Source organism: Cupressus sempervirens, chromosome 3 (assembly GCF_028749045.1).
Source record: "Cupressus sempervirens isolate cs-2001-9-10 chromosome 3, ASM2874904v1, whole genome shotgun sequence".
In the NCBI taxonomy this organism is placed as follows: domain Eukaryota; kingdom Viridiplantae; phylum Streptophyta; class Pinopsida; order Cupressales; family Cupressaceae; genus Cupressus; species Cupressus sempervirens.
The window spans coordinates 741,676,648-741,698,165 of NC_143120.1; positions in this window are offsets into that span (position 1 = coordinate 741,676,648).

Below are 21,518 nucleotides of genomic sequence, written 5' to 3' on the forward strand. Positions count from 1 at the left end.
TCATGGATTATACTCAAAAAAAAATTAATCTATTTGATCTTGAAACTCTTCAAAAATTCTAGGGCATGAGTTGACCCTTTCCTCTCAATAATTTGAAATTCATCCTTCAAGATTCCTTCATTGCAAAAATTCTCATAAGCTTCTCTAATTTCATAATTTCCTACATCTCCAATTGTATACATATAACAACTTCTAACATCATGGATCATAAATACTTTAGGTGGTATCGAGGATAGCGCACCCATTGCATCTCCTTTCATAGTAGTCTATAGAATAGCACAAAATTTTGGTGGAGGAAAAGGGGCACTCTTCAGTAGTTAGATTCTACTAACCTCTGGACTCTTTCTAGCAATTGATGAAGATGCCATGTCTGTAGTTAGGGTTTGAAGTTCTTTCTTCTCTAGATACTCAGCATAGTTCAGATTTTCACTCATTCAAACTTATTCATCCAAATCACTCTTCAAAACTTTTCTAGTTGCTCATAATGGCCAAATCACTATGTGCTTTTGAAAATTTGAATTTGAGGTATGTGATAATATCTTCAAAAAAAATTATCTACCTTATTTTTATCGATTTAGGATCTCCATTAATGTTGTATACATAGGTGAGTAGAAACCAACTGCCTTGGTTGATGCTAATGGGCCTTTCAACTATGTCTTTTTATTACAACTCGATCTCTTCCATATTACTCAATCTCTATTATTTCTCTCCTAAAGTGCTTAGTCTATGTTGCAATGTCTAGTCAACATAGATAATTTTTACTGACACCTAGAAACCTTGCACAAATTTGATCTTATGCATCTTCACATATGTAGATATGATTTTTTGGCACATTTTTATGTAAGGAAATGATGTATGATATATACATGATTAAGTATATAATTCCATACATACCTCTCTTGGTTAGTTTGAGATGACATGATCACCTTCTCCATTGGATTGGGTGACCTCAGCTCCATTTTCTCCACTATTCCCATCTTATTTTTCCATTTCTATTTCTAGTTTATTTCATTCCAAATTTGCTCAATGTCCACTTTACATTTGCCTTTTTCTTTTGTCCAATTTTTTGAATGTACTTGAGTCTTTCAATTCTTTCTTTGATGTCTAAAGTTGTGGCATTTAGAAAATGTATTGTCAGGTGCACAATTCTTCCTCTAATCTATCTAGTAACATTTTCTCTATGATCTACAGTCATATGCTCTATATCCATACTTCTGTCAGTTATAGTAATATCCTTCAAATTTAGCTGTAGCAGTTACATTCCTTAGTCTTGACCTACCCTCATGTATTTGATGTCTTGGTTTCTTGTAGTAAAAATCATAACTAGTAAACTTATGTTTAGAATTTTGTATAGCATTTTTTCTTCAATAGATATTTGTAGTATGAGCACGTTTCCCACATTGATAGCATGTTGGTTTGCCCTTTGACTTTGTATTTCTTAGTTCTCCATTTCTAGATGATTCTCCTTTCTCAGTGCATGAATTTTCTGACCCATTAGAACAAATTGATGACTTCATAAGTTCTTCAAAGTACTTCATTGCATCTTTAGGTTTGTTGAATTTCTCCATAGACTCTCTCTCACTTTTTAGTTCAGTCTTTAATATTTCCTTATGTGATTTGAGATTTGTAATTTCCACATCTATGTTATTCAAGTCATGATTTGCAAGCATTAGTTGACTCATCTTGTCCATTTGTGTGTTTGTGAGATTTTGCACATCAGATATCCTTTCTTCAAGTCTTGTATCATTTACCCTTTTGTCTTCTTTGGCCATAGTCCTTTCTTCTTCATCTTTATTCTTTTGTTTAGTCACTTCACATACACTAACTGATTGGATTTCATGTTCTCTTTTTAGACCTCTCATTTCTTCATTTAGGAGTTTGTTCTTGTCAAGTAGATCTCCAGATGCTTTGCCATTTGAATTCATTGGTTCAAACAGTCCTTCAGTCTCAACTTCTTCATATGAAAACTATTTTATCTGAATTGAAATTTCCTTTCTGCTTCTTAGGGAGTCCTTTAGATCTCATCTTGCCTTCTAATTTTATGTCGTATAAGTTGGATGTCAATAATCTAATTATCAATAATCTTATCCAGTTTGGAAGCTTCCATCTCCAAGATCTAATCTCGAAGTGATCAAGATTCTCTTAGATAACCAATGCTCTAATACCAATTGTTGATTGATGAAGTGATAAATAGAATAAATAAGATACTGAGAGGGGGGTGAAACATAATATTAAAAACATTAAACTTTTCACAATTTCATTCACACCTATCAATAAACTTGTGTGTGTAAATTTTTTTATGTAAATCTTTTGTAACATATAAATCTGATAAATCACATGCATGAAAATAGAATATATAACACAATATTTGTTACCCTCCAAGGTGAACGTAAAATTGGGGTGGGAATGACACCCACAAATCTTCACTACTATAGGAATAAAGTTAATTAGTTAAGATTAAATTGTTTCATCATAGAAACCCTCCAAGGTGAAGGTAAAAGTAGGGTGGGAATGACACCCACAAATCTTCACTATTGTAGTAATAAAGTTAATTAGTTAGGATTAAATTGTTTGATCATAAGATATGATCTACCCTATGAGGACTCTAGCATATTAAAGGCTTAAGAGACTACTAGGTCTTACCTTATTACAAGATATAACATTTACAACAAAGTAAAGACCATGTTAAGAGATTTACAAATATCTATTAAGACTACATTTTTATGATATTTACCTTGATTCAAGTTAGTTAAAATTGATTTAGTACCTTACTCTCGTTTTTCTCTATAAGCCCATTTCAAGTATTCTCCTTGCTAACTAATCCTCTCCTCTAATTAGATATTAGTTATCTTTCCCTTTCGCTTCACTACTATGAATAGGTCACTTGCTCTAGTAGATGATAATAGAACCCTTCACTAACTTTTGATCAAATCTCAATCATTCATGTTACTCCTTGTTTGCATGCATACACTTCTCCATTGTTACCCTTCATCTTGCTCACACATGCATCTCTCTGATCTAGGTTAATATCATCACTCTTTAAAGAGTTTCATAAAGATTTTTTTGGATTCTTCTATAATAGCCTCTGCATATGAATCTGTTGATCAGACACCATAAGGATCTACAATTCATGTCATCTAAATATTCTATAACAACCTTAGTAAACATGAAATGTTCTATAACAACCTCTACAAAATTCAAGTGTTCCTTCCAAGTCGGCCTAATAATCATTTTGCCTCAAACTCTATTCCATTCCTAACTTTTATCTAAACTCTACATTCCTCAAATTTTACTATTTCTTGATTCTTGGCATTGCTATTAAGTAGCTTATATTGTGCTCTTATGATGCTTGACATGTATTGTGCTTGGAAGACACTATGTAAATCAAAACTTGTATACTTGATACTTGCTTGGTTACTGATGAGCTCCACTCATATTGAAATATTCGATCACCATACACTTACTAAGCTCCTATAGAGCTTGCTACATGCTTGCTTGTGTGCATGACTTAGTCTATATAGAGTACCTCAGTTGCATAAATGATCATCTAACTCTACTTTGTAAATGACTAAGTGGTTGACACAAATAGAAAAAAATGGTTAGATATACCAACAACGTGGTCCTAAGGAGCTATAAAGGGTTTTAATTATTCCAAGGAAACATAAATATATCATAGGACCCCTTATTATCCCTCACAATCCCTTTAAATTCCCTATAATATGGAAAGGCATCGTAAGGGGCCCTATGATATATTAATGTTTCCAAGGACCTATTGAGTTGCCATTTTTTATGATGGTTAATGGCAAGAATCCTTTCAAACTCCTCTCCTAAAAAGCTAATCTGGGACCAACTCCAAGGTTCTAGGTGATCTTGTGACCTACTAGAATCTATTTAGTAGAAGATAAATGTGAGTATTCATGAGGAGGGTTTTGCTGGTTTTGATCGATTTTTGATAAGATGTTGAATCTGATTGCTATCTCAAAACAAATAACCACACAAAAATAAATATATTTTTGTATTTTTTTTGTTTTATGATGAATGCAATTTTAACTATGCAACTATATGAGCTCCAAATTTAACCAAGTGTTTGCGAAAGAAAATAATGAAGATAAGGTAACAAGAGGTTTAAGAAAATGACTTGAAAATTAAATTCCTAATGGACATAAGCCATAGAAAAAAATTTCTACGAGTTAAGCCTTTGAAAAGATTGGTAGGTAATCAATGAAAATAGGAGTAGCGCTTCCTCAATTTTACTGGTGCAATCATTGATGTGAATTTAGTAACCATAACATGTTTCACTTTTCATCAGATGACAAGGCCATAGATAGTGTACTCGTGCAAGACAAAAAGCTATGTAAGAACAATATGTGATCTCTTCTCCAACTAAGTATGTGAACATAATTTGTAAGCATGTGGCAAACACCAAAACTTAAAAATCACACAATCAAAATAAAAAAATAAAAGTATTGGCTCCATTACACTCCATGAACATACATTCACAAAATATAACATAGTTAGGCAAGAATAACTGCACTTTGAGTGAGAGCGCCAATAGCATATATCATTGCATCAAAATAATAGCCTACAATACATGTTACATTCCTGAATTTATAAGAAATCATCTCCTTAATTTATGTTGAGAGTGAGAGATTCCTTCATGTAAATATATGCTTAAAACTAATAAAATAAATCTATTTATGTACAAACTAGCTCTCTAACTAGTGCTAAGTAGGACTCCACCCTTTTTTATATCATTTAATGGGTGCATGAGCCTTTACATGTCTTAAAACAAAGAAAGCATGAGAAAATAAGAAGAAGAAATCCATCAAATGATGTAGGAGTCTCTAGAGATGCCAAAAATATAAGCTCAACCTTCTCTGGATGTTTATAGGAGTTAAATTTTCATCAAAATGCATTTTTGATACGAGGAAAGCTCTAAATTTAGAACTGGTAGTTAATTGTTGGCACACCTCTGAATTCTTCAAAAACTTTTGGTGCACCTTTGGAGAAGTGCTTGTAGAAATGGGGATTATTGAGAGTGGGGGGTGAATCAGTAATCTAAAAGACTTTAGTCGCCAATTGGATATAATTACTTACTTTAAACCATGCATAACAAAGCAATAAAGTAATGTTGAACAATAATAATAACTATAACAATGCACAAAGATAACTCATAACACCATATTTTGTTAACTAGGGAAACCCTGACCAAGGGAAAACCCTAGTGGGGATGATACCCACTAGATAATATACTGATATATATGTTCCTTGTTAGAGAATGGACATTGTTAAGAGTCAATGACAAAATTCAATATAAGAAGTCCCTATTAGGAGACTTTGAATCCTTGTTAGGAGACTCCAACCCTATTAGAATTTGTAGTATAATGTCTACAAGAAGAGACCATTGCCCAAACATGCAATTTCAACTACAAGAAGAGCTCACTGCTCCAACAAGTAATCTACTATTATCACCTTCCTATTTTAATCTTTGATCTTCAGCTCAATCTTGGATCACTAGATAGTTCATACAAAACTTCACAATCTTACTTCGCTTACACAATGTTACACAAATAACACTTTCAAGCACACTTCTTATTGCAAGAAGTCCTTTACATAAATACCATGCCTTTACACAAATTACTATTGGGTCAACTAAGACCCCAATTCACTTTTCAAAGTTAGACTAAACATTAAGGATGTTAGCCCTAATTGGACAAGTAATTATTTTGTGAACAAAATAATTCTTTCCTTCCATTTTGTTGTCTTGCATCATGATAACATGAATAACTCTCTTCCATACAGTCCATACAAACTTTTGAGTTTATACACATCATCACCAACATGTATACTATCTCCATATAACTTTGCTTGTCATAATATGACACTTGAACATGTTATAAACAAAATAATACACTACTATAAACCAAATTCTATACTTGGACAATTTTTTGATTACCAAACACTAAGTATCTTTATTTTTGAGGTTTCATGTCAACATGTACATTGTGTGTTTCCATAAATGAAAATAATTACATATCACTGATAGCTAATTTTCAACAATCTCCCCCTTTGGCATTGATGGAAACAAAATAGGGAAAATTGGTTAAGTGACAAAAACAAACATAAATAACATATAAGCATTACATCTATTACAACTTGTTCAACTTTACATATATGCTCCCCTTTACAATATACTTCATACTTTTACAATCTCCACATGTATCTCTCCCAACATTGTCTCCTTTTGTCATATATACAATACAATTTTCACATATCTCCCCCTTTGAAATCAACGACAAAGGTCAAAATGTCAAGATTTTGTCCAGAAACTATCCAAATAACTACCAAACTATTGTCTTTCCTTATGCTAAAATAATCTGCATACACTCATCAAAAATAGTCTTCAAATTGTCCATGCCTTTGTTTCATGTCTCCTTGGTAGACTCTACTAATGTGAGAATTGCACATAATGCATATGATGCAATCTCAACTACATTGATATCTGAATACAAAAAGTTTGTATATGTGTCCTTGGCCTTGACACATTCTTCTAGATGCTTCTCAACAAATTATAACTATAGAGCAATGCATTCTCTGAAATCATAGGTTCTCTTTAATATCCGCTCTTTCCAAAGTTCCAGTTTCCTAATATTGTTGTGAACGCTGGAAAATTGACTCCCAATATCATCAATTTTGCTAGATGGCTATCGGATTAAGCTGGATAAAACCTCTACCTCATTCATCTTTGCCTTTATCTGACTATCCAAGTCTTTAGTTAGTTTTTCTAATAAGGTACAGTTAACATACAAAGCTTTCCCTTCCTACTAACATTTCTGAAGTTCTTTTATGCATGTATCAAGATTGACTAAGTCATTCTTGATGTTCTGGCAGATGGTGCTAAAAAGATTAGCATCATGCAAAATTTGAGCCTTCACCTCTACAACATTCAACAAGTTTGTAAAATCTTCACCAAAAGACTTTAGCACTGCTTGTGCTCTCTATTCAAGATCTAACTCAGTATGTTGTACTAACAACATACAGTGCAATCTGTCAGTCACTTACATTAGTGTCCTTTGTAAAATCTTCACTATTTTATTCTTCTGTAAAAGTTTAGATAAGGATGAAATCAAATCAATTTGATCATCATCATCTATAGCCAAACTTCCAAGAGAGAGCAGAGTAGATGAACTAGATGGTTTAATCTCATTCTCCCTCTATTTCTTTGTTGCATCCTTAGTTCTTCTTTCTTCCTCTTCTTTCTTTTCCTTTTCCTCTCTTTCTCTTTTCTCTTCTAATCTTTTCTTTACTTCTTCATCTGATTTTCTTTTCCTTTTTTCTTCTACAATTCTTTTATCATCTCCATGTTCCTTTCTTTTTCTATCTTCATGAAGAAATTGTTGCTTGTCTTCCTCTATCTTCTACTTTTCAACTTCTATTATCATCTTCTCTTCCTCAATTTTTTTCAAGTTTTCTTCAACATCTTCAATATTAGGTACATTTGGTTCAAAACCACCAAATGGATTGTTATCATAAATGTTAATTGTAACATTGGTTTGTTCAATCTTCATAGTGTTACCACTTATTGACACTTCCAAGGTTCTAGGAGCTAGAGGAGATGTTGCCTGTGACTCTAACAATATTTGACCGATAGTTACTATCATCTCTTTTCTCAACTTATCCTTCTCACCAACCATAAACAAGAATGGCCTTAACTTATTCCTCAAGTATGGAGTGAGGTTATTCAACAATTCTTTGATCTCATCTTCATCATCAATCTTGCAAATGGTCATTAGCATAGACTTCTAAAGTTTAAGATCTTCTTCCCTTGCAGGAGTCTTCTTCTCTATGAGTCTTTCATAGACTTTCTGGTTCACTACTCCTTCGATGTCCTTCATACTAAGATCATTTACAATAATATGTCTTATAGTAGATATATCAATCTAATCCTTTTCAAAGTTATTATAAAGATCATAAAACTTGTTCATCTGAACAAAGTTTCCCTCATTTGCAATAGCTATGTTAATCTTCTCAATCTTTGGCTTCCAAGGTTGCCGAGCTTTTCCTTCTGCTTGCTTAGGTGGAGTCACCTTTTTTGCTTGTTTGGTTTCCTCTTCCTCAACCTCTTCATCATCACTAGATTCAATTGTTAACAATTCTTTCTGCCTCTTTCTAGGTCATGTAGCCATCTGTTTGACTCTCTTTGCCTTTGTTTTCACTGCTTCAACTAATCTTTCTCATTTTCTCTTATGTTCACTAGGCTGAACATCGAACACTACCACATATGGAATGCTTTGTTCCAAAGATGTCTCAGCAACTAAAATTGACAAGGGTTGTATGTTTACTACACCTTGTTTGATTTTCAGTCTCACTCCCTTATATTCACTCTTCATGATTCTAGCCTTAGATAGTGCCTTCTTCATGATTGAATCAACCTTCTTGTGAGATGCCTTCTCCAAGGTTTCTTGTTGAACATGTTGTTTAATCTCATCAAATGCGCCAAATCTGTACTCTACTTTATCTCTATCTGAATTCAATAACAAATCAATGTGACTAACTACAAGATCATCACTCAACTCATAGCTCAAGGGATAAAGAAATGTCTCTTGAGGTTCCACTGCTTGAATGTAAGTGTGATCTGTATCAGCTAGAATACATATATCCTCCTTGAATCTATCCACAAATTTTGGTGAAATCCTAAATTTGTGTTTCATCTCACTTTGGAATTTTTTCATAATTAGATTACCACTATCCAATATCTTGTCTGTAGGGTGCCTTCTGCATACCTTTGTAATCTTCTCCATACTGCACTTATCACTACTCATTATATTTTTTATTGATAAGTAAGGGAATCTCTTTAGCACATGAAATAATATGTGATTTATCAATGATTGCAATCTAAACACACCATTCTTTGTCCTCTTAATCTTTTCAAGGTTTTCCAAGAGTTGTATTCTTAGTATTTCACTCAAATTAACTTTCTCTTTCTCAACACATATCTTATAGTTGCATAAATAAATCTTGTTAAAAGTTCATCTATCTTAGAACTTACACAAACTAAATAAGCAATAACTCTACTAAGAAATATCACATAATCTTGCTTGATGGAGCTAATTACCATAGCTTTCCCATTGTATATTGCCTTAGTGTAACTTTCCACTTTCTTCTTAACCATCTTTTCACCTATAGGTACACTACCTTGTTTGCTAAAACTAGCTACTTGATGAATAAGGTCGGCTGAGATGTCTACTACATTATCTTGCATCCATAATTTTCCATCATATATCCTATTCAATATGATTTGATTCCATTCATCTATATCTGGTTCCTAGTAGAAATGATACTTTAAAAAATCAAATTCCTTTAAATGTTCAAATCTAGGCTTCATAATCATGTCATGGTTAAAGATTGGTTCCATATCCTTATTCATATATTCACTACCAATTGAATCAAACTAGCAATTAAAATAATTTTCTGTCTTCAAGGTAAAATACATTGTTTAGAGTGATATACAATGTAGAGTTAGGGTTTCTATTGTTGATCTCAGATTGGTTTTGACAATTGAGTGTCAACACAATAAAGAAACTTTCTAAGTTGATGTCAAGTATATTATAGATGTCAAGTTATAATAGATGTCGAGCTAGTATATGTTTTGAGTACACTAAAAGTACTGAGCAAGATAGAAGTTCTATATGTGCTGAGTAAACTATAGTTGCCAAGCAAGACAAAATTTCTATATGTGCTGAGCATCAGTAATTTGTAAGTGTCAAGTAACACAGAATCAACATAAGAGTTTTTGCCCTCAAAAACTAAGATGTAAACTATTTTTGAGTTGTCATATGATAAATCTTGAAGGATTAAAAGATAAGATTGAATCTATTTTATTCCCTATACAATCAACATGCAACCAGTCAGAAAAATGGAAAGATTTGAGCAGGAAAGATGGATGAATCTCAATCGTAGATTCATACCTAATCCTAATTCATGAAATTTTTTTAAGGAGGTTGAAACCCCATAATTTAGTAATGTATGAGAGAGTATGTGAGAAGAGAATAGAGAAGGAGAGGAATGATAGAGTGAAAGAGAGTGAAGAACAGAAGGGTGAACAGTACATTCAAGATAGCTTAGTAAAATAGGGGAATTGTCAAATTAGTTAACAATAGAATAGAGTATCAGTACTTCATATAGAATCATATCAGATCAAAGAGGATTAGATGAAAATGAACTGAACATCGATCTGAAATTAGCAATTAAAGATTGTAAGTGATCAAGGTGACATTCCAAGTGAATGTTTTGTAAATCTTTTAAAAAGGTACACTTTTAACAGCGTGTTGGAGTCTTTAATAGGACATGCCTCTCACAAGGAAGACCATTTTTGATGGTCAAACTTTGTAACCTTGACAAGTTACATATTGTTGTAGTGATAAGTTGTGGGTGTCATCCCTACCCCAATTTTACCTTCCCATTTTGGAAGGCTTCTAGGTGATCAAATATTGTGTTATCTATTTCCATGCATGTCTTTACTTTCATGTTAATTAGAAATGTTACATGCATGTATTGATTTCAATTAAAATTTTTATAGCTTAAAGTTTAGTACTTCTTATTCACCCACCCCCCCCCCCCCCCCCCCTCCCCCTTCTCAGAAGTATTCTTTCCATTTTTAAATTCCAATTGACTCAAACTTGTAATTTAAATAATTTTCTACATCTTCAAGGTAAACTACATTGTTCAAAGTGATAGACAACACAAAGTTAGGGTTTCTATCACTAGGTTTTATAGAAACTCTCTTAAACTTAGGTCTATCCTTAGTTTCAACAGTTTGTACCACTAACATATCCATAATTCTTATCAATATGAACTTTTACCAAGCAAATTTTTTGAAAAAATGATAAAATACCTCTTTTTGAAAATAGGTTTTTCTTCAAAATCAGTTTGAAAAGTTGCTTCTAAATGCTCTTTTCTTAGAATGTGTTCACAATGAATTAAAATTAATTATTTACTCCATTTATGCATCAACTTGAAACTTGCATTAATTGCGCGTACTTCACAAACTATGAAAAAGCTATCAATTACGTTTTGTAATCACATAACTGCTCAAACTCATCTATTTGATCTTCAAATGTCACCTAAGGTTTATTGTAGCCTCCTTCTAACATGACAATCATCCTCAACATTTCACATCACAAAATTCTCTACAAAAACTTAATTTCATCTTCTCTTACAGAATTAACCTTTACTGTAATACTAGTAACTTTGAATTCCTTCATAACTTGTTTATATGAGCACCAAATCACAAGTGATCTTAGGTACCATCTAAACACAATTGAATACACATTTTCCCAACTTCACTACCTCTAATTTATTCTTTGAATGAAATTATCAAATATTGATGTTGTGAACAAGGTTAATTCAACTTCATTGAATCAAACTCAATAACTGACCTTCTTCTTTCTATCTCATCATCATTTAACTTTTCTTTTGAGATGTTTTTTCCTTTTGTGAAAGCTTCACTAAGTTCTTCTCGAAGTTCACTCACAATGTTTCTTTGTCCTTCACTCTTTCTACTAGTTCTAGAGTTACTTTTATGATTCCTTCTATCATTCCTTCTGTTCTTGAAGTTTCTTCTATCTCTAAAGTTTTTGTCCATTCTGCAGTACCTTGTTGTGTGTCTAAAGTTATTGCATAACTAAGATATAGGTGCTCTACTTCTAGGATTCTATTGATCATTAGGTCCATGACAATTCTGAGAAATGTGTCCTAAGTTTTTACACTTATAACACATGATTTGTCTTCTATCTTCATAAGATCTTCTTTCTCTTGATGTTCTTTTATTAGATCTTCTATCTATAGGGTTAGTATCTCTAGAAATTCTACTATTTCTCCTATCATTATCATACTTAGGTTTCCTACAATTAATTTCATTATGACCCATACCATGACAATTATGAAAATAAAAGTCCTTAACATGATTAAATGACTTATGAGTATAATCTCTTTTCATATGACATATTTAATTACATAAAAAGCACTTACCTTAGGAGTTTCCACTTGCTTTGGTTCATAAAAGATTTCAACTTCTTTGTTTTGCTCAACTTCTTTGGGTTTCTTAGAAGATTGATTGGATTCAATCTTATCATCAAATTTGTCTTTTTTCTTTTTGATCTAATCTAATCTTAGGTTTCTTTGTAAACATGTTAATTAGATAACCAAGACTAGTCTTGCCATAAGAAGGTCTCAGTATAGACATAGAATCATCAAGCTTTTCTCTGCTAGAATAAAGTTTCTCAAGCTATTGTTTGCACTGTGTCAATTCACATTTCATAATAATAATGAGTTCTTCATGATCTTCTTTCAATATTTCAAACTTAGATGTTTTCTTTACCAGACTTGCTCTCAAATCTTCATTTTTAGTCTTCAAATTAGATTCAACATTTCTATGATAATTTATCAAAGTCAACTTCAAATTTTTAATCTTCAACTCATGCTTCAAGATATTGTAATCTATCTTGAACTTTGAACTGTCATCACCATTAGTTCCAGATTCAATAGATTTAGGCTTTGATTTTAAATGTTCAATCTTTTCCTTCAATTGACAAATTTATACTTTGGAGTCTTCGTATCTTTCCTTTACCTTATCTCTTTCTTCAGTAAGGAGATCAATTTGTTTAAGAGCTTCTTCAAGGTTCTTCATCAACAATTCCATATCCATAGGGATCTTACTTAAGTTGTTAAGCCTCTTCAAAGTAACTATGCTCTTATACCAATTGTTAGAAATAGGGATTACTAAGATTGGGGGGTGAATCAGTAATCTACAAACTTTAGTTGCCAACTGAATATTATTACTTACTTTAAACCATGCATAACAAAGCGATAAAGCAATGCTGAACAATAACAATAACAATGGACAAAGATAACTCATAACACCATTTTTTTTAACTAGGGAAACTTTGGCAAAGGGAAAACCCCAGTGTGAATAATACCTACTAGATAATATACTTATATCTATGTTTCTTGTTAGAGGATGGACCCTATTAGGAGTCAATAAGAAAATTAAGTATAAGAATTCCCTATTAGGAGACTTTGAATCCCTATTAGGAGATCCCAACCCTGTTAGCGATTGTAGTATAATGTATGCAAGAAGAGCCCACTGCCCAAATATGGAATTTCAACTACAAGAAGAGCTCACTACTCAAACAATTAATCTACTTTTATTGCCTTCCTCATTTGATCTCTGATCTTCAGCTCGATCTTGGATCTCCAGATAGTTCATACAAAACTTCACAATCTTACTTAACATACACAATGTTACACAAATAACACTTTTAAGCACACTTCTTATCGCAAGAAGTCCTTTGCATAAATACCATGCCTTTACACAAATTACTGTTGCATAAACTAAGACCATGATTCACTTTTCCAAGTTATACTAAACATCTAGGATGTCGGCCCTAATTGGACAAGTAATTGTTTTGTAAACAAAACAATTCTTTCCTTCAATTCTGTTGTCTTGCATCATCATAACACGATTAACTTTGTTCTGTATAGTCCATACAAACTTTCAAGGTTATACACATCATCACCAACATGTATACTATCTCCATGTAACTTTACTTGTCATAATATGATGTCTACAACATGCTATAAACAAAATAATACATTGTTGTAAACCAAATTCTATACTTAGACAATTTTTTATAACCAAACACTATCTTTATTTTCAAGGTTTCCTATCAACATGTACATCATGTGTTGCCATAGATGACAAAAATTACATACAACTGATAGCCAATTTTCAACAAGTGCAACTTTTTCACCTTGGGAGAAGTGTACCTTTCGAGACAGGTTCAAAAAATGCAAAATTTTACCAAGTGTTAAAACTGAAATTCTAGCTTCTGGGTTTTCTTCCCCTTCATACCAAAGCTATGTCGGGGTATTTTATCTTAAATCTCTCTATAATATTTGTCACTTGGGTTGCATCCAAAAAATCTAAAGTTTCATATTTATCCTTTACCTTTTGTTGATAGTTTCCCACCTCTATGCGAGTCTCTACAAAAGCTCCCAATTTCACATCGAATTCTAGCAATGCCTCTTCAGTCTTAAATGCTTGTCTAATATCCTCATCAGTGGAAGCTTCTTCAAAAATCTTCTAGAATCTCCCTGCAATTTCTTGTATAGTCATGTAAGTCTATCTCTTGGCTTATCTTCAAAAATGTCATGGCAAGCATTGCTATAATGTCTCTCTACTTCCAAGATCTACTCTTGGGTTTGATCCTTGAGCTTATGAATATCCACAAGTAATGTGTCCTTTACTTTATTACCATCCACAAGATTCTCAATCCAATCATCTATCTTATCTAACTCATCTACCATATATACATCCATCAACATCTGATACCTTTCACCTTTTATCAATTGCAATGCTCAAAGGTCATTTCCTTAGGTATTTACTCCCTCCATTAACCCAAAATCTTGGTTCAATATAGCAACCAGCTTATCTACACTATTCTATATGTGGTGTAGTAGCTTATTATTTCCTTATATAATTTGCATACCTTTTTCTTCAAAATTTTCCCGCCATTGTTGACAAGCCTTCAAAAATGGATCTAATTGTATACTCTCATTATCCCTCTTATGGAGTGCCATGCCTAATGTCTCCTTGGGATTTTTAGGATCCAATGGACCAACTACTTTATTCAAATAACCTCTTAGGATTTCATTCTTCTTCTGGAGTTTTAACAATTCAAACTTGTCATGTTCTACATGCCTAAACCCTTCTTTCATTCTTGTAGTCTACATTAATTTGGCAGTATCCATAGTTGATTTTCCAAGCAAGACCTCTTTGATTTGATAATATTTTGGGGTCAACTCCTCAATATTTACATGTAGAGGATGGATAGCAGCATGGGAGAACAAGTACTGATTTTAATTACTCATAAAAAAGGCCAATGTTTGTGCATCACCCAAAGGTGGCTCAGGTTTCTTGACAGCTTTAATTAATTCTCTCATTCCCTCTTCCTCAGTACAATATAGTTTCCTTTTGTGTCTAACCATCACCTCTTTTCTCAACCATCTCAAAGTATCATCCATTAGAGAAATTTATCCTTAGATGAAGAGGGAGCTTGTACCACTAGGCCTTTTCCCTTATCACTCCTCTCTGGAGTCTTCTCTTTTTGTGAGAGATTCACATCAAGCATCTCTATGTCTATTGAGTCTGCAATCCTCACCTCTATATCTTGGGAAGTCTATTGAGGTTCTTCATATATTTGCCTCTCCTCTAATACTTCATCAATGGGTCTTTGTTGTGGCTCTTCTTCCTTTTCAGTTTGTACCTATTATTCATTACCTAGAGGGAGAGGAGTGATTGATCCTTTATCTAGACAAGATAAATCTTGACTTGGTGATGGTGGAGAAATTAAAGGTCCTTGTGGCTGAGGTGGCAATTGACTCCGATCCTTTTGTTTAGGTTGAATTTTTGTAATATCCCTTATCTGATGTCCTACCAATTCATCGCCTACATGCATGAAATTAAAATTTGACATCTTAAAGACATTAGTTGCTTGGTCCTCCTACTCATTAATCCATTGTTGTAACTCATCCTCCAAAGTTGTAACTTGAATAGGTTGTGTAGGAATGGATGGTGCTATATTAGTGGAGCTCCTTCTTCATTCTACTTCAGTAGCCCTAGCAAGATGAGTCCTTTGACTCAATGGAAGGTTATCCTCTTCTTCTTCGTCATCCTATTCTTCTTCCTCTGAAATAATTTCTAGGACTGATGAAAAAGGAATAACCTTTCTTATCACCTTTTGTCTCCTTATTCTTTTAACTGAAGTTTTCATCTTTCTTTTCTTAGGAGCCGATGAAGAGGCTTCTTCCTCTTTTGTAGGTGAAGACACTTCCTATGCTTCTTCTTCAGCTTCTTGCCCTTGTTATGGCAGTGGCACTGGTGGATTATCCTGAGTCTGAGTAACTTCTACATTCTCTACTCCTTGACTCTCATGTGCTTGAGTAGCCTCTTCTTCAGGCTCATCTTTCTAAGGGGAAGTTCTTTTCCTTTTACCGTTCTATGCCCTAAAGTATCCAACTTCTCTATCAAGTTGATGCACTATTTCTAGCCTTATTGGAGACTGAGTTGTAAATGTTAGCACTATCACTTTTGCTCCTCTACCTTTCACTAGGTGGTTTGTAGCTTGGAAAACTATTGTTTTTGGAGTCGAATCTAGCTTGAATGGTCTCTTAATCCATTCCTTGGTTAACTGGATGATATGCCTCGCCCTATGATTGATATCTACATTTTCTTCTCTATCAAACTTTGTATTCACGATAGGCAAATCATATATTTCATCTCTATTATATAGGGGATCTAAGACCTCCTCAGTGTCTTGCTGCACAATCTTTAATGGGACCTTCATTTTCAAGGCACTGCCTTCCAAATAAAGAGAACTGAACTCTACCAATGTTATCAAAATAGGGATGTGGGGAGTTATAATCCTCCAAGGGATATTGATCCCATTCTAACTCAAAAGTCACGATATCCTTCTTTTGTTTGACACCAAATAGACCTATGGTGATGGGTTATACCCAGGTCTTCTTATGTTGCTTCCTTACTCTTTCATATCTAGATGAGAGTTTTCATGCAATCTCTAGCAATATAAGTCTATCACATGGATACCTAGGAAGTTCCTTTTGATTTATAGTTGTACTTGCTACCCTTAAATAAGTGAATGTCTTAAATTGGATGTAGTAGGCACCTATTTTTGTATTCTTTTCTATTGCCTCTTCCGACATCCCTTTTACATAATCTCTCTCAAAGAACCAAATGATCATGAAAATGAAGGCATCATTCACTATTCTATATTCCTTATTGTGATCTGAGAGCTTTTTCCACACTAGCTAGGAATATACCACATAAGACCATGCATCAACATCTTCCAAATTGCCCCTTTTGAACAACCTCGGATAATATGTTGTTCTTGCAGCTAATAGATACACCAAATAGGATGTCATATAAAACCTTTGATCATTTTTTACCACCACCAACTGTTCATCTAAATTCTAATGGTTTCAATGAAGTGTACCATCCATATGTTTAAGTTTCCTGGTGCTGGCAATCCCATGATTTTGCTCAGGAGCACTATGGAATGTTTGATATCATCTTTCATATAACCTCTTGTCATATTTACTTTGCCTACTTTTCACCCAAGAGGAATCTTATCAATGAGATACAAGGAAAGAATAATTTATGAGTCTTTTTATTCATGCTCTCTATACTGCCTTTCTGCTTGATGGTATGCCAACCTAATATATTGATTTTCCCTCAGAAGATGAAATACTTTCTCTATATTCTTAGTGTAGACACCTAAATTTGATTACACTGCTTTAGTAATCCTATTTAGTTATCTCTAAAGGCATCATTAATTAAATTCCTATTTAATTAATCCTTTGCCATCCCCTAGCTGATTAATTTAATTAATCATCTATAGTCCTAAATTGATAAATCAAATAATCTATCATTTATCAATTAAATCTTTTTCTCCTATCTAATTCCAAAAATCCCTATTTATTTAATAAATCTATTTGATAAATAAAATCCTCAAATCTAAAAACCCCTAACCTATCCCTAATCCTCCATTTAGCCTAATCCACCCCATCCACCCATACTAACCTAACTTAGCCACTAACCCACCGAACCTCATTAATTCCATCCACTTGCACATCTCTAACATCTTTAATCTAATCCTAAACCCAAGCCTAATCCACCCCCGAATGTTGTCACATTCCCTAAACAAGATTAAGACTTTCCTAAACCAAATCAAAGTCCCCTCTCCAAAATATCCCAACCACCAAGCCATGAGTGCTCTTACAAACCATAAAAGACTCTTACAAGCTCACTCATGACTCTTACATCCCTCTTCCATACTCAATCTCCCTCATCATACCTTTAACCAACCCCTTATCCTATCCTCTCACACTCATCCTCCTTGTGACAACTGTCACCTTCCCATTGGTGCTAAACAAGCACAATCCATGTGCTCTCTTTTGAGGGCATCTTAGCCCTCCTTAAGCCTTCATCTCTCCTTGCATCTAAGCCATCCATCCCTCTACCCCTTGACCTATAAATTGAATCCCCTCCCAAGCCATTTCATCACAATCTTTGAGCTAAAGTTACCATGCTATTTTGAGAATCAAAGTCATCAATCTTAACCTTATAATGCCAAATTGAGAGCTCACAAGGCTACCAATTTGTCATTACCCATCTCCACCATTGAAGCAATTGGGCAAGCAATTGAGCATACATCCACATCAAAGGACACATCTACAAAATCAAGGAAGCATGGAGTGTTTTCTCCTTTGAGGTTTGTACTTCTTGTTTTGTCTCTTTGTCTAAGCTTATATATGAATTTAGTTCTTAGTTTGTGAATGTTTCTCTTATTGTTAATGTTCTTTGCACACTAAATCTTGTTCTACATTTTGGCACGCCCGGCGGGACCCCGCTATGGGTCATTTTTTTCATCCATTTCAATCTACATTTTGCTTTTACAAACTAACAATCTAATGGTTTGTTATTGTTTGAGTGGGTGTAAGGTGTTTTTGCTTGTTTTTGCAGGTTGAAGAACGCACTAGAGAGAAAGACATACCCTTTAAAATCTAAAAATAAACAAGAAAACAAAAAATTCTAGAAAAAACCCGCGCTCATTGGTTCACTTCATGCAGTGTCGTCTACGTAGATTGGCATCTCCGCCTGTCGTCTCTGCAAAATGTCATTGGTGAAAGCTCAACTGTCATCTCTGCCAACTCAAACTATCATTTGTGAATTTCAGCGTCTCCACCTGTTTCCCGATAGCCTGCACTGTCAAACTCAAACTGTCGTCTACAAGTTTCGGCATTTTCGCCTATTTTCTGGTAGTCTACTCCACTTCTTTCTATATCATCTCCGCTGACTGGCGTCTACATAGTTCAGCATCTTCACGTATTGGCGTCTCTGCCAGATACTCTGTCGTCTCCACCGTCACCTCTCCTATTCTGTCATCTCTGTTGCCGCCAATCTAAACCTTCATCTCTACAAATCATCATCTCTACTTGTCTCCTATTTTTTGTGCCGCCAAATTGACCTGCCGTCTCTACTTCTCTCTCTATCATCTCCACAGATTGGCGTCTGTATAGATCAGCATCTCCAAATTTTGGCGTCTCTGCCTGATGAACTGTCGTCTCTACCTATTTTTGTTGTATTTCTATTTTAGCATCTCAGTTCCTGCACTTTTTATTTTATTTTATTTTTTTGTTTTTTTAAAAGTATAAATCAAATTTTAACTTTTGGTGGTTCTATAGAGTAGAGGTTTTTCTAAGCATTTTTTACGCATAGGAAAAATAACAAAAAAAGTTTTTTTTTTTTTTTCATAGTTAAGCTTTCATTTTGGAAGATTTTGGGTGACTAATCAAATTTCTTTTTTTGTCTCATTGCAGGTTGGAGCACATATGAAACTACTAACCATGTTTCTTGCAAGTTCTCATGTTGCTAAAAATGAACTTGAATGTTTAATCATTTGTCTTTGAATGCATGTTGCTAAAATGAACTTGAATGTTTAATCATTTTTCTTTGAATGCATGTTTCTAAAATCACTCTTGAGTGCCATGGATTAAAATCAAAATTTTCTTGAATGCATGATTAAAACAACAAATCCAATCTTGACGGCAAAGGGTCAATTAATCATTACAATACATCACACTTCAACTTTTGGGCATAAAAAGAATCTACATTTTGAAAGTTTCTAAATTATAAAAACCAATAACGATGCTCTAAGTGAGTTTGTAGTTGGACTCACCCTCTTTAATCACCCATCAATTTAACCATTAGTTGCAATCTCAGTGCCATCTATGGGGATGGGTCCACCTAAGAGGGTGTTAAGTGCTCCACAAAGATCAAACTTCACTTACTTGTATTTTTATTAGTTTTTCTAACTTAGAAAATTTCTTAAATGCACATTAGGCTCACTAACACTTCATTTGGGCATTAAAATTTGAACAAATCTTGACATGGAGGGCCTCCGGGTGTGCACTTGAAATTGAGTTTCACACATCTTTGTTTTGGGCTTAAAATAAACTCACACTCAATCTTGAATGCTTTAAAGAAAATCAATCGAAACTTGACATGGAGGGCCTCCGGGCGAGCGAGTTTTCTTTTGTTGACCCTAACTCTTCTTCTTGCTTGCATTCTTTGATCAATTTTACTTTTGTTGGCATATTTAAAAGTTGGAATTGAACATTTGCATCTTAAACTTGAGTGCTTGCAAAGTCTAGATCAACACACATAAGAGTCAGTTGGTAAAAGAACAAGCATGTTTTTTAGCACAAGGTCATCCAAGTCTTCTCTCCCCTTGTCATCTTTCGAGGCCATCTTGGGTGCATAAGATTAGGATCCAAAACCTTGTTTCTTTTTAGGAGGCTTTCTTGGAGATTTCATCACCCCATGGATGACCTCAACTCCAGTGTTTCGGCAGAGTATAAGAATTGGGAGGTGAATCGAAAGACACCTCTCTTGGGATCAAGATTTTGTCGCTCGGGCTAAGCCTCAAGGAACTTTATACCATTGAGAAGTGAAAGAGGAGAAGTGGGTTACCGCTCCTCTCGGCTGTGTGACATCTTTTTGGTCTCATCTATGAATTTGGGCCTCATGTACCTTGGGTATATCAAGGACTTCCTAGTTAAACCAATTGTCAGCCTTGTAGACAACCATCTAGGATGTTAATGTGTTTGAAGTGACTGATCGAAACATTTGTAGAACATACACACTCCTCAGCACAAGTATCATATTTTGAGAACCAAAAACTTCTATCTGGGTGTTCCTATCTATTGCTTGATTTTATTTTACTTGTTGAATGAATGTTTGCCAAACTTGGTCAATCCTAGCTTAGGGCACACTTAGCGTAGTCACTGCCTACTTTAGAAGTTGAACAAGTTGAAGCAAAACAACCAAAATCTCCCAAAGCCAAGCAGATTCAGGAATTTATGTCGGAACAACCCAAACCCAAACAGAAGTTTCGCAAAGTCAAACTCAAGCCATCTTGGCTATACTGAGAAATTGCAGCCAAGAAAAAGGAAATAACACCAAGCCCTCAAATTGCCAAACTCCACAAAATAGAGGATAAAGCTACCAACGAAGCCCTTCAAGAGGCCTGGTTAGATCACACTATCAAATTTAGCCAACATCCAGGAGTTAACCCTTCTTATGCCAACTAGGCATGATTTCTATGATTAGACCCCCTTGTTTCCCCACATCTTCTTGCATAGGCTTCACTGTTGCATTAGAGTCATCTTTGTAGGAAAGCCAGCCATTTTAAGTCATCCCCTTAAGCATTTTAGTTTGCCATCTCATTTAGATCTTTTCCTTGGAATCAAACCATTTCCAAAAGCTTAAACCCTGCACCCAAGCCTTCAGATTTGTTGTCACCTTGCCAAAAGTTTGCCATTCCTAAAATCTTCCAAATCCACCAATCTGACCAAGGTTATCCCTCTGACAGAGCATT